This window comes from Carcharodon carcharias, assembly GCF_017639515.1.
Source record: "Carcharodon carcharias isolate sCarCar2 chromosome 37 unlocalized genomic scaffold, sCarCar2.pri SUPER_37_unloc_1, whole genome shotgun sequence".
Lineage (NCBI taxonomy): Eukaryota > Metazoa > Chordata > Chondrichthyes > Lamniformes > Lamnidae > Carcharodon > Carcharodon carcharias.
In genome coordinates, this window is record NW_024470758.1 from 5,054,957 (window position 1) to 5,067,480 (window position 12,524).

General features: G+C 44.2%; 3 non-coding genes across 3 annotated transcripts; all 3 read right to left on the reverse strand.

The window, feature by feature from the left end:
• Nucleotides 1-2,347: 2,347 nt before the first annotated feature.
• Nucleotides 2,348-2,420, reverse strand: trnaf-gaa. The gene has a single exon. It is a non-coding gene; the product is annotated as a tRNA-Phe (tRNA).
• Nucleotides 2,421-6,660: 4,240 nt separating this feature from the next.
• Nucleotides 6,661-6,733, reverse strand: trnaf-gaa. Its single transcript has one exon. It is a non-coding gene; the product is annotated as a tRNA-Phe (tRNA).
• A 4,236-nt stretch (nucleotides 6,734-10,969) lies between these two features.
• On the reverse strand, nucleotides 10,970-11,042 carry trnaf-gaa. Its single transcript has one exon. It is a non-coding gene; the product is annotated as a tRNA-Phe (tRNA).
• Nucleotides 11,043-12,524: the final 1,482 nt, after the last annotated feature.

A 12,524-nucleotide genomic window follows, 5' to 3' on the forward strand; every position in this document is an offset into this window, starting at 1 on the left:
ACATTTCTATCTTTACATATCTGGCCGAATATTCAGTGCCTGTACACAAGAGGATCATTTATTTCAACGGTTCATGGATGCAAAAAGTATAGAAGGGTGTTTATTAACGTCGTTTTACAGTGAGGTGGCTGAGAGGTTAAGGTGATGAATTGCTAATCCATTGTGCTTTGCACCTGTGGGTTCAAATCTCAACTTTATTACTATTTTCTCAACTGGTTCTGCTTTATTCCAGTGATTTTGCAGAAGCTATGCCTGGAATCAGAATGTTGGCAGTTTTTACAGAGCGATATTGTTGAGCTGAATGTTGACACTGGAAGGCTGTAAAGTTCCTAATTGAAGGATGAGCCTCTGTTCCTCCAGCGAACTTTGAGCTTCATTGGAACATTGCAGATGTCCGAGAACCGAGTGATCAGGGTGAGAACCAGGTTTCCAGTCATTTCATTTCACCAGCTTGACTTTGTGGATGAGCTGGTTGGACTTTCTGTTAATTTCCCGCACATTCTTGGCTATCAGTTCTGTCACAGGAAAATGCCACTTCAACACTTTCTGTCAAAAGTAACCCCATCCCAACTCTTACTGGCTAGGAAACTGCCACTTAGACATGTGATGACCAACAATTGAAGTGAGCGCTGCCTAACTCCCCTGACCGTTAATTCCCTCCCTGAGTTTCTTTACTAAATTGAATTAAAGCTGACTTTTTGCAACTCCTATAACACAACTAAAAAATGGTCAAGTTATATGAAGCTGTAACCCTCCCGCCCAACCCAGCATCATCCTCCCCCACAACACGCCCCTCCCCTCACTGCATCACCCCAATTGCTACCACCCTTGCCTCCCCCATCCACTACCCTACCCCACCCTGCAACCCCCCCCCCCCTCACCCCCGACTCCGGCCCCGCATCCACCTGCAGCTCTGCCAGTCTGAATGTTGTTTCAGATAAGCCTACAACTCAATGATGAAATCAGGCTGTGAACATTTCAACTCGATAGGGCTGTGCACAAAGGGGGTCACATGGATTTCATGGTTCTGAAGCAAAACATACCTGGGAGACTGTGCTTTAAAAAGTGGGTTTTTTTTTCCTTTGACAAGAGAAGGACCAACTGCTTGATATTGTCTCAGATCAGTGCTCAGGGAGATACTGTAGAAGACTGTCCCCATCTCAAGGACTGCACACCCTGTCCTTTGCCTTGATCCACTGACGTGTAATGTTTGGCAAAATTGCCCCCTTTCTAGAGAAGGGTCATAACGACTCGAAACGTTGAGTCTGTATTGATTTCTCCCCACAGATGCTGTTAGACCAGCTGATTTTCTCCATGCATTTTCTGTTTTTGTTACAGATCCACACTGTATGTTCATAAGCTTTACTTTCCTATTCGAAAATACCTGCTTTATAATAATAATAATAAACAAACAATAGATTATTGAAATAATCCACTTTGAAACCTCTTTTATTCTCGGGAACAGTGGTGAATGTAAATAATTGGCCATTTTGGTGAGTGAAATGAATACTTGAACCAATGTTGCGACCTGTGGAGTAGTGGGACTAGACCAACAGCGCACTCCTCCCATTCCGCACGGAACAGGGTGTTCACTCACAAACTTAACTCCAGGTCACTGTCGACTCCTTCTGTCAAGCCGATGACATGTTGGGCTTCCCATTAAGCATGCATAAAACTAAGATCTGATTCCAATATTCGTGATTGAGGAAACAGGTGCACACAAAGAGCTTACTGAAAGGTCAAATTATTAGTTTCAGTGAGCCATGGAAGTGCCCTTGGAGCAGGTTAAGCAGCAATTCTTGTGTTTCAATGAGAAATTGTGATCTGAAGTTAAAAGGAAAGGGTAAATATTTGTAATAGTCATGAGATCCGGCCGCCACATGACTGAGGCGATCTCATTTCTCGAACTAATCACTGAGAGACACAGACACAAAAAAATAATAATAAACGAGAGGGAAACAATGGATTAATTGGATTCCAATTACGGTCCCCTGGTTAACGTTTAAAAAGCACCATTGCAATGGGTCAAAAGACTGATTTTGAGGAATTTAAATTCCCAATGACCGATTGAGGGACCAGAAGGAGGGAATATATGAGAGTTGCACGTTTGTTAGCATAGTTTCATGGGAGCTGAGTTGACCAGCGGTTTTTCATATTTTTTTTCCCAGAAATGTGAAAGCGAGCTTTATTCCAGTAACGTGGACCAACGGACACAGAACTGTCCATGTGCTATGGAGGAGGGCCTCAGAAGCTGGACTGGGTGTCCCCAAAAGCAGTTGGCACCATCAGCTAGCAAATAACACAAGCAGCAGCTGGTTACGCTCAGGCGATAGGATTTGTTATTTGCTGCCGAAACCCGGGATTGAACCAGGGACCTTTAGATCTTCAGTCTAACGCTCTCCCAACTGAGCTATTTCGGCTGACACGTGTGTGTTCTTTGAGCCAGAATTGACCCAGAGAACTAAGAATGCTAGTTTTACAGGTACTTACAATCCTCCGCTCATATTAGAGAACATGATCGCATAATGACAAAGCACAGCCATCACCTCGTTTCAGTTCCCTCCAGGTTTCCAGTTTTTCTTGATAAATAGGGGGTGCAAAGCCCAACGAAGCATCAGTTCATTGTCATAAGCTCTCGGCCAATCGCTACACAGGGATTGTCCTCCAAACAGCGTTCTTCCTCCTTTGAGTGAATTGCTCCCTGACGTCGCTATTAAATAGCTTCACTCTCAGTCTAAGGTAATATCCATTTGTTCTGTATTCCCCCACCAGAGGAAATCGTTTCTCCGCATTAAAACCTATTAATCATCTCAATTACTTCAACCAGATAGCGCCTACACTTTCTCAACTCATGAGTATGTAAGCGTCACAGCGGGAGCACATCTAACTGCAAATCAGAAAAATGTGTGTGTGTGGCACTTGGTCATGGCTACTTTTGCACCAAATCTGTGTCTGAATGAATGGAGCCCGTTTGTGATAAACACTGTCACCTTTCACCACTTAGCTAATGAGTTTCACAGAGCCACGTATGTGAATCCCTCAGTTCTGCTTTTGCACAAAGCTGGGGAAATGCATCACAGATGTCAGTCTTCAGCCAGCTCCATTCACTCCAAGTGAAATCAAGAAATGGCTGAAGGCACGGGTAACTGCAAAGGCTTTGGGCCCTGACACCATTCCTGCAGCAGTACTGAAAACCTGTACTCCAGAAATAGTCTCGTTCCTCACCAAGTTGTCCCATTACAGCTACAAGACTGGCAATGTGGCAAATTGCTCAGGTATGACTTGTCCAAAAAAGAAAACAGGAACATCCAAGCGGCAAAAACCGACCCATCCGTCTTCTCTAGTTTATCAAGAAGGTGAGGGAAAATGTCTTCGACAGTGCGATCAAGTGACACTTCCTCAGCATAACCCACTCACTGAAGCTCAGTTTTTTTTCTGCCAGTGTCACTCAGCTCCTGACCTCATTGCAGCCTTGGTCCAAATATGAAGAAAGCCGCCGAACTCAAGACGTGAGGTGCAAGTGACTGCACTTGAGTTCAAAGAAGCTTTTGACCTAACGTGGCATCAAGGAACCCCAGCAATACTGAAGTCAAAGGAAATAAGGCGGGAAACTCTCCACTGGTTGGAGTCATCCCCGGGGTTTCGAAAACATTCAAAAATATTTCCAGCATGAAATGTCGTTTGCTTATGATTGCTGCACTTTGTGTGAGAATGAAAGGATTCCTTGACTGGCTGTTGTTACGCAGGAAGCTTGTTGGTCGCTTTGGATTTTCCAATGAGTTAATATGTGTGAGGTCCCGGATGAGCCCATCTTAATGCAGCTTTTTTTTCACGCTTGAGCTGGTGGCAGTTCCGGAAATCAGGAACACTTTTGAACACCCGGGAAGTCATTGCAGAGAATGCGTCACCTCAACACACGTGATGAAAATGAATGTCAGGTTTAAAGAATGTTTCTACGTGCCATGAGACTCTGAATTTATTCTAATGCAACAAATGAGGGAAGTGTTTACTTGTGGATTCACGTGCGAGCCTGATTGCACTCAGTTTCAATCTTGACAGAAAGGATAAGCTGAGCTGGGAACCCCAGTGTTTTATTTTAATTGACCACATTTTAGCTGCGTTCCAGTACTTCCAGTGGGCTGGGAGGGGTTTTCCTTTTGCTACCAAATGCTTGTATGTTCCGGTCTTTCTGCGGTGGGTTTTCACATTGTGTAGAAACATGTTAGATATTAGGTTGAAGTGACTCACATCAGTCAGTTTACAACAGTCCCTGATCTGATGTGCTGGGCATTTACTTTAATGACAGAAACTACATTTCTATCTTTACATATCTGGCCGAATATTCAGTGCCTGTACACAAGAGGATCATTTATTTCAACGGTTCATGGATGCAAAAAGTATAGAAGGGTGTTTATTAACGTCGTTTCACAGTGAGGTGGCTGAGAGGTTAAGGTGATGAATTGCTAATCCATTGTGCTTTGCACCTGTGGGTTCAAATCTCAACTTTATTACTATTTTCTCAACTGGTTCTGCTTTATTCCAGTGATTTTGCAGAAGCTATGCCTGGAATCAGAATGTTGGCAGTTTTTACAGAGCGATATTGTTGAGCTGAATGTTGACACTGGAAGGCTGTAAAGTTCCTAATTGAAGGATGAGCCTCTGTTCCTCCAGCGAACTTTGAGCTTCATTGGAACATTGCAGATGTCCGAGAACCAAGTGATCAGGGTGAGAACCAGGTTTCCAGTCATTTCATTTCACCAGCTTGACTTTGTGGATGAGTTGGTTGGACTTTCTGTTAATTTCCCGCACATTCTTGGCTATCAGTTCTGTCACAGGAAAATGCCACTTCAACACTTTCTGTCAAAAGTAACCCCATCCCAACTCTTACTGGCTAGGAAACTGCCACTTAGACATGTGATGACCAACAATTGAAGTGAGCGCTGCCTAACTCCCCTGACCGTTAATTCCCTCCCTGAGTTTCTTTACTAAATTGAATTAAAGCTGACTTTTTGCAACTCCTATAACACAACTAAAAAATGGTCAAGTTATATGAAGCTGTAACCCTCCCGCCCAACCCAGCATCATCCTCCCCCACAACACGCCCCTCCCCTCACTGCATCACCCCAATTGCTACCACCCTTGCCTCCCCCATCCACTACCCTACCCCACCCTGCAACCCCCCACCCCCCCTCACCCCCGACTCCGGCCCCGCATCCACCTGCAGCTCTGCCAGTCTGAATGTTGTTTCAGATAAGCCTACAACTCAATGATGAAATCAGGCTGTGAACATTTCAACTCGATAGGGCTGTGCACAAAGGGGGTCACATGGATTTCATGGTTCTGAAGCAAAACATACCTGGGAGACTGTGCTTTAAAAAGTGGTTTTTTTTTTCCTTTGACAAGAGAAGGACCAACTGCTTGATATTGTCTCAGATCAGTGCTCAGGGAGATACTGTAGAAGACTGTCCCCATCTCAAGGACTGCACACCCTGTCCTTTGCCTTGATCCACTGACGTTTAATGTTTGGCAAAATTGCCCCCTTTCTAAAGAAGGGTCATAACGACTCGAAACGTTGAGTCTGTATTGATTTCTCCCCACAGATGCTGTTAGACCAGCTGATTTTCTCCATGCATTTTCTGTTTTTGTTACAGATCCACACTGTATGTTCATAAGCTTTACTTTCCTATTCGAAAATACCTGCTTTATAATAATAATAATAAACAAACAATAGATTATTGAAATAATCCACTTTGAAACCTCTTTTATTCTCGGGAACAGTGGTGAATGTAAATAATTGGCCATTTTGGTGAGTGAAATGAATACTTGAACCAATGTTGCGACCTGTGGAGTAGTGGGACTAGACCAACAGCGCACTCCTCCCATTCCGCACGGAACAGGGTGTTCACTCACAAACTTAACTCCAGGTCACTGTCGACTCCTTCTGTCAAGCCGATGACATGTTGGGCTTCCCATTAAGCATGCATAAAACTAAGATCTGATTCCAATATTCGTGATTGAGGAAACAGGTGCACACAAAGAGCTTACTGAAAGGTCAAATTATTAGTTTCAGTGAGCCATGGAAGTGCCCTTGGAGCAGGTTAAGCAGCAATTCTTGTGTTTCAATGAGAAATTGTGATCTGAAGTTAAAAGGAAAGGGTAAATATTTGTAATAGTCATGAGATCCGGCCGCCACATGACTGAGGCGATCTCATTTCTCGAACTAATCACTGAGAGACACAGACACAAAAAAATAATAATAAACGAGAGGGAAACAATGGATTAATTGGATTCCAATTACGGTCCCCTGGTTAACGTTTAAAAAGCACCATTGCAATGGGTCAAAAGACTGATTTTGAGGAATTTAAATTCCCAATGACCGATTGAGGGACCAGAAGGAGGGAATATATGAGAGTTGCACGTTTGTTAGCATAGTTTCATGGGAGCTGAGTTGACCAGCGGTTTTTCATATTTTTTTTCCCAGAAATGTGAAAGCGAGCTTTATTCCAGTAACGTGGACCAGCGGACACAGAACTGTCCATGTGCTATGGAGGAGGGCCTCAGAAGCTGGACTGGGTGTCCCCAAAAGCAGTTGGCACCATCAGCTAGCAAATAACACAAGCAGCAGCTGGTTACGCTCAGGCGATAGGATTTGTTATTTGCTGCCGAAACCCGGGATTGAACCAGGGACCTTTAGATCTTCAGTCTAACGCTCTCCCAACTGAGCTATTTCGGCTGACACGTGTGTGTTCTTTGAGCCAGAATTGACCCAGAGAACTAAGAATGCTAGTTTTACAGGTACTTACAATCCTCCGCTCATATTAGAGAACATGATCGCATAATGACAAAGCACAGCCATCACCTCGTTTCAGTTCCCTCCAGGTTTCCAGTTTTTCTTGATAAATAGGGGGTGCAAAGCCCAACGAAGCATCAGTTCATTGTCATAAGCTCTCGGCCAATCGCTACACAGGGATTGTCCTCCAAACAGCGTTCTTCCTCCTTTGAGTGAATTGCTCCCTGACGTCGCTATTAAATAGCTTCACTCTCAGTCTAAGGTAATATCCATTTGTTCTGTATTCCCCCACCAGAGGAAATCGTTTCTCCGCATTAAAACCTATTAATCATCTCAATTACTTCAACCAGATAGCGCCTACACTTTCTCAACTCATGAGTATGTAAGCGTCACAGCGGGAGCACATCTAACTGCAAATCAGAAAAATGTGTGTGTGTGGCACTTGGTCATGGCTACTTTTGCACCAAATCTGTGTCTGAATGAATGGAGCCCGTTTGTGATAAACACTGTCACCTTTCACCACTTAGCTAATGAGTTTCACAGAGCCACGTATGTGAATCCCTCAGTTCTGCTTTTGCACAAAGCTGGGGAAATGCATCACAGATGTCAGTCTTCAGCCAGCTCCATTCACTCCAAGTGAAATCAAGAAATGGCTGAAGGCACGGGTAACTGCAAAGGCTTTGGGCCCTGACACCATTCCTGCAGCAGTACTGAAAACCTGTACTCCAGAAATAGTCTCGTTCCTCACCAAGTTGTCCCATTACAGCTACAAGACTGGCAATGTGGCAAATTGCTCAGGTATGACTTGTCCAAAAAAGAAAACAGGAACATCCAAGCGGCAAAAACCGACCCATCCGTCTTCTCTAGTTTATCAAGAAGGTGAGGGAAAATGTCTTCGACAGTGCGATCAAGTGACACTTCCTCAGCATAACCCACTCACTGAAGCTCAGTTTTTTTTCTGCCAGTGTCACTCAGCTCCTGACCTCATTGCAGCCTTGGTCCAAATATGAAGAAAGCCGCCGAACTCAAGACGTGAGGTGCAAGTGACTGCACTTGAGTTCAAAGAAGCTTTTGACCTAACGTGGCATCAAGGAACCCCAGCAATACTGAAGTCAAAGGAAATAAGGCGGGAAACTCTCCACTGGTTGGAGTCATCCCCGGGGTTTCGAAAACATTCAAAAATATTTCCAGCATGAAATGTCGTTTGCTTATGATTGCTGCACTTTGTGTGAGAATGAAAGGATTCCTTGACTGGCTGTTGTTACGCAGGAAGCTTGTTGGTCGCTTTGGATTTTCCAATGAGTTAATATGTGTGAGGTCCCGGATGAGCCCATCTTAATGCAGCTTTTTTTTCACGCTTGAGCTGGTGGCAGTTCCGGAAATCAGGAACACTTTTGAACACCCGGGAAGTCATTGCAGAGAATGCGTCACCTCAACACACGTGATGAAAATGAATGTCAGGTTTAAAGAATGTTTCTACGTGCCATGAGACTCTGAATTTATTCTAATGCAACAAATGAGGGAAGTGTTTACTTGTGGATTCACGTGCGAGCCTGATTGCACTCAGTTTCAATCTTGACAGAAAGGATAAGCTGAGCTGGGAACCCCAGTGTTTTATTTTAATTGACCACATTTTAGCTGCGTTCCAGTACTTCCAGTGGGCTGGGAGGGGTTTTCCTTTTGCTACCAAATGCTTGTATGTTCCGGTCTTTCTGCGGTGGGTTTTCACATTGTGTAGAAACATGTTAGATATTAGGTTGAAGTGACTCACATCAGTCAGTTTACAACAGTCCCTGATCTGATGTGCTGGGCATTTACTTTAATGACAGAAACTACATTTCTATCTTTACATATCTGGCCGAATATTCAGTGCCTGTACACAAGAGGATCATTTATTTCAACGGTTCATGGATGCAAAAAGTATAGAAGGGTGTTTATTAACGTCGTTTCACAGTGAGGTGGCTGAGAGGTTAAGGTGATGAATTGCTAATCCATTGTGCTTTGCACCTGTGGGTTCAAATCTCAACTTTATTACTATTTTCTCAACTGGTTCTGCTTTATTCCAGTGATTTTGCAGAAGCTATGCCTGGAATCAGAATGTTGGCAGTTTTTACAGAGCGATATTGTTGAGCTGAATGTTGACACTGGAAGGCTGTAAAGTTCCTAATTGAAGGATGAGCCTCTGTTCCTCCAGCGAACTTTGAGCTTCATTGGAACATTGCAGATGTCCGAGAACCAAGTGATCAGGGTGAGAACCAGGTTTCCAGTCATTTCATTTCACCAGCTTGACTTTGTGGATGAGTTGGTTGGACTTTCTGTTAATTTCCCGCACATTCTTGGCTATCAGTTCTGTCACAGGAAAATGCCACTTCAACACTTTCTGTCAAAAGTAACCCCATCCCAACTCTTACTAGCTAGGAAACTGCCACTTAGACATGTGATGACCAACAATTGAAGTGAGCGCTGCCTAACTCCCCTGACCGTTAATTCCCTCCCTGAGTTTCTTTACTAAATTGAATTAAAGCTGACTTTTTGCAACTGCTATAACACAAGTAAAAAATGGTCAAGTTATATGAAGCTGTAACCCTCCAGCCCAACCCAGCATCATCCTCCCCCACAACACGCCCCTCCCCTCACAGCATCACCCCAATTGCTACCACCCTTGCCTCCCCCATCCACTACCCTACCCCACACTGCAACCGCCCCCCCTCACCCACGACTCCGGCCCCGCATCCACCTCCAGCTCTGCCAGTCTGAATGTTGTTTCAGATAAGCCTACAACTCAATGATGAAATCAGGCTGTGAACATTTCAACTCGATAGGGCTGTGCACAAAGGGGGTCACATGGATTTCATGGTTCTGAAGCAAAACATACCTGGGAGACTGTGCTTTAAAAAGTGGGCTTTTTTTTCCTTTGAGTAGAGAAGGACCAACTGCTTGATATTGTCTCAGATCAGTGCTCAGGGAGCTACTGTAGAACACTGTCCCCATCTCAAGGACTGCACACCCTGTCCTTTGCCTTGATCCACTGACGTTTAATGTTTGGCAAAATTGCCCCCTTTCTAAAGAAGGGTCATAACGACTCGAAACGTTGAGTCTGTATTTATTTCTCCCCACAGATGCTGTTAGACCAGCTGATTTTCTCCATGTATTTTCTGTTTTTGTTACAGATCCACACTGTATGTTCATAAGCTTTACTTTCCTATTCGAAAATACCTTCTTTATAATAATAATAATAAACAAACAATAGATTATTGAAATAATCCACTTTGAAACCTCTTTTATTCTCGGGAACAGTGGTGAATGTAAATAATTGGCCATTTTGGTGAGTGAAATGAATACTTGAACCAATGTTGCGACCTGTGGAGTAGTGGGACTAGACCAACAGCGCACTCCTCCCATTCCGCACGGAACAGGGTGTTCACTCACAAACTTAACTCCAGGTCACTGTCGACTCCTTCTGACAAGCCGATGACATGTTGGGCTTCCCATTAAGCATGCATAAAACTAAGATCTGATTCCAATATTCGTGATTGAGGAAACAGGTGCACACAAAGAACTTACTGAAAGGTCAAATTATTAGTTTCAGTGAGCCATGGAAGTGCCCTTGGAGCAGGTTAAGCAGCAATTCTTGTGTTTCAATGAGAAATTGTGATCTGAAGTTAAAAGGAAAGGGTAAATATTTGTAATAGTCATGAGATCCGGCCGCCACATGACTGAGGCGATCTCATTTCTCGAACTAATCACTGAGAGACACAGACACAAAGAAATAATAATAAACGAGAGGGAAACAATGGATTAATTGGATTCCAATTACGGTCCCCTGGTTAACGTTTAAAAAGCACCATTGCAATGGGTCAAAAGACTGATTTTGAGGAATTTAAATTCCCAATGACCGATTGAGGGACCAGAAGGAGGGAATATATGAGAGTTGCACGTTTGTTAGCATAGTTTCATGGGAGCTGAGTTGACCAGCGGTTTTTCATATTTTTTTTCCCAGAAATGTGAAAGCGAGCTTTATTCCAGTAACGTGGACCAACGGACACAGAACTGTCCATGTGCTATGGAGGAGGGCCTCAGAAGCTGGACTGGGTGTCCCCAAAAGCAGTTGGCACCATCAGCTAGCAAATAACACAAGCAGCAGCTGGTTACGCTCAGGCGATAGGATTTGTTATTTGCTGCCGAAACCCGGGATTGAACCAGGGACCTTTAGATCTTCAGTCTAACGCTCTCCCAACTGAGCTATTTCGGCTGACACGTGTGTGTTCTTTGAGCCAGAATTGACCCAGAGAACTAAGAATGCTAGTTTTACAGGTACTTACAATCCTCCGCTCATATTAGAGAACATGATCGCATATTGACAAAGCACAGCCATCACCTCGTTTCAGTTCCCTCCAGGTTTCCAGTTTTTCTTGATAAATAGGGGGTGCAAAGCCCAACGAAGCATCAGTTCATTGTCATAAGCTCTCGGCCAATCGCTACACAGGGATTGTCCTCCAAACAGCGTTCTTCCTCCTTTGAGTGAATTGCTCCCTGACGTCGCTATTAAATAGCTTCACTCTCAGTCTAAGGTAATATCCATTTGTTCTGTATTCCCCCACCAGAGGAAATCGTTTCTCCGCATTAAAACCTATTAATCATCTCAATTACTTCAACCAGATAGCGCCTACACTTTCTCAACTCATGAGTATGTAAGCGTCACAGCGGGAGCACATCTAACTGCAAATCAGAAAAATGTGTGTGTGTGGCACTTGGTCATGGCTACTTTTGCACCAAATCTGTGTCTGAATGAATGGAGCCCGTTTGTGATAAACACTGTCACCTTTCACCGCTTTGCTGATGAGTTTCATAGAGCCACGTATGAGATTCCCTCAGTTCTGTTTTCGTGCAAAGCTGGGGAAATGCATCACAGATGTCAGTCTTCAGCCAGCTCCATTCACTCCAAGTGAAATCAAGAAATGGCTGAAGGCACGGGTAACTGCAAAGGCTTTGGGCCCTGACACCATTCCTGCAGCAGTACTGAAAACCTCTGCTCCAGAAATAGTCTCGTTCCTCGCCAAGTAGTTCCATTACAGCTACAAGACTGGCAATGTGGCAAATTGCTCAGGTCTGTCTTGTCCACAGAACATAACAGGAAAATCCAACCAGCAAAAACAGCCCCATCCGTCTTCTCTCGTTTATCAAAAAGATGAGGGAAAATGTCTTCGACAGTGCGATCAAGTGACACTTACTCAGCATAACCCGCTCACTGAAGCTCAGTTTTTTTTCTGCCAGTGTCACTCAGCTCCTGACCTCATTGCAGCCTTGGTCCAAACATGAAGGAAGCAGCTGGACTCAAGACGTGAGGTGCAAGTGACTGCACTTGAGTTCAAAGAAGCTTTTGACCTAACGTGGCATCAAGGAACCCCAGCAATACTGAAGTCAAAGGAAATAAGGCGGGAAACTCTCCACTGGTTGGAGTCATCCCCGGGGTTTCGAAAACATTCAAAAATATTTCCAGCATGAAATGTCGTTTGCTTATGATTGCTGCACTTTGTGTGAGAGTGAAAGGATTCCTTGACTGGCTATTGTAACGCAGGAGGCTTGTTGGTCGCTTTGGATTTTCCAATGAGTTAATATGTGTGAGGTCCCGGATGAGCCCATCTTAATGCAGCTTTTTTTTCACGCTTGAGCTGGTGGCAGTTCCGGAAATCAGGAACACTTTTGAACACCCGGGAAGTCATTGCAGAGAATG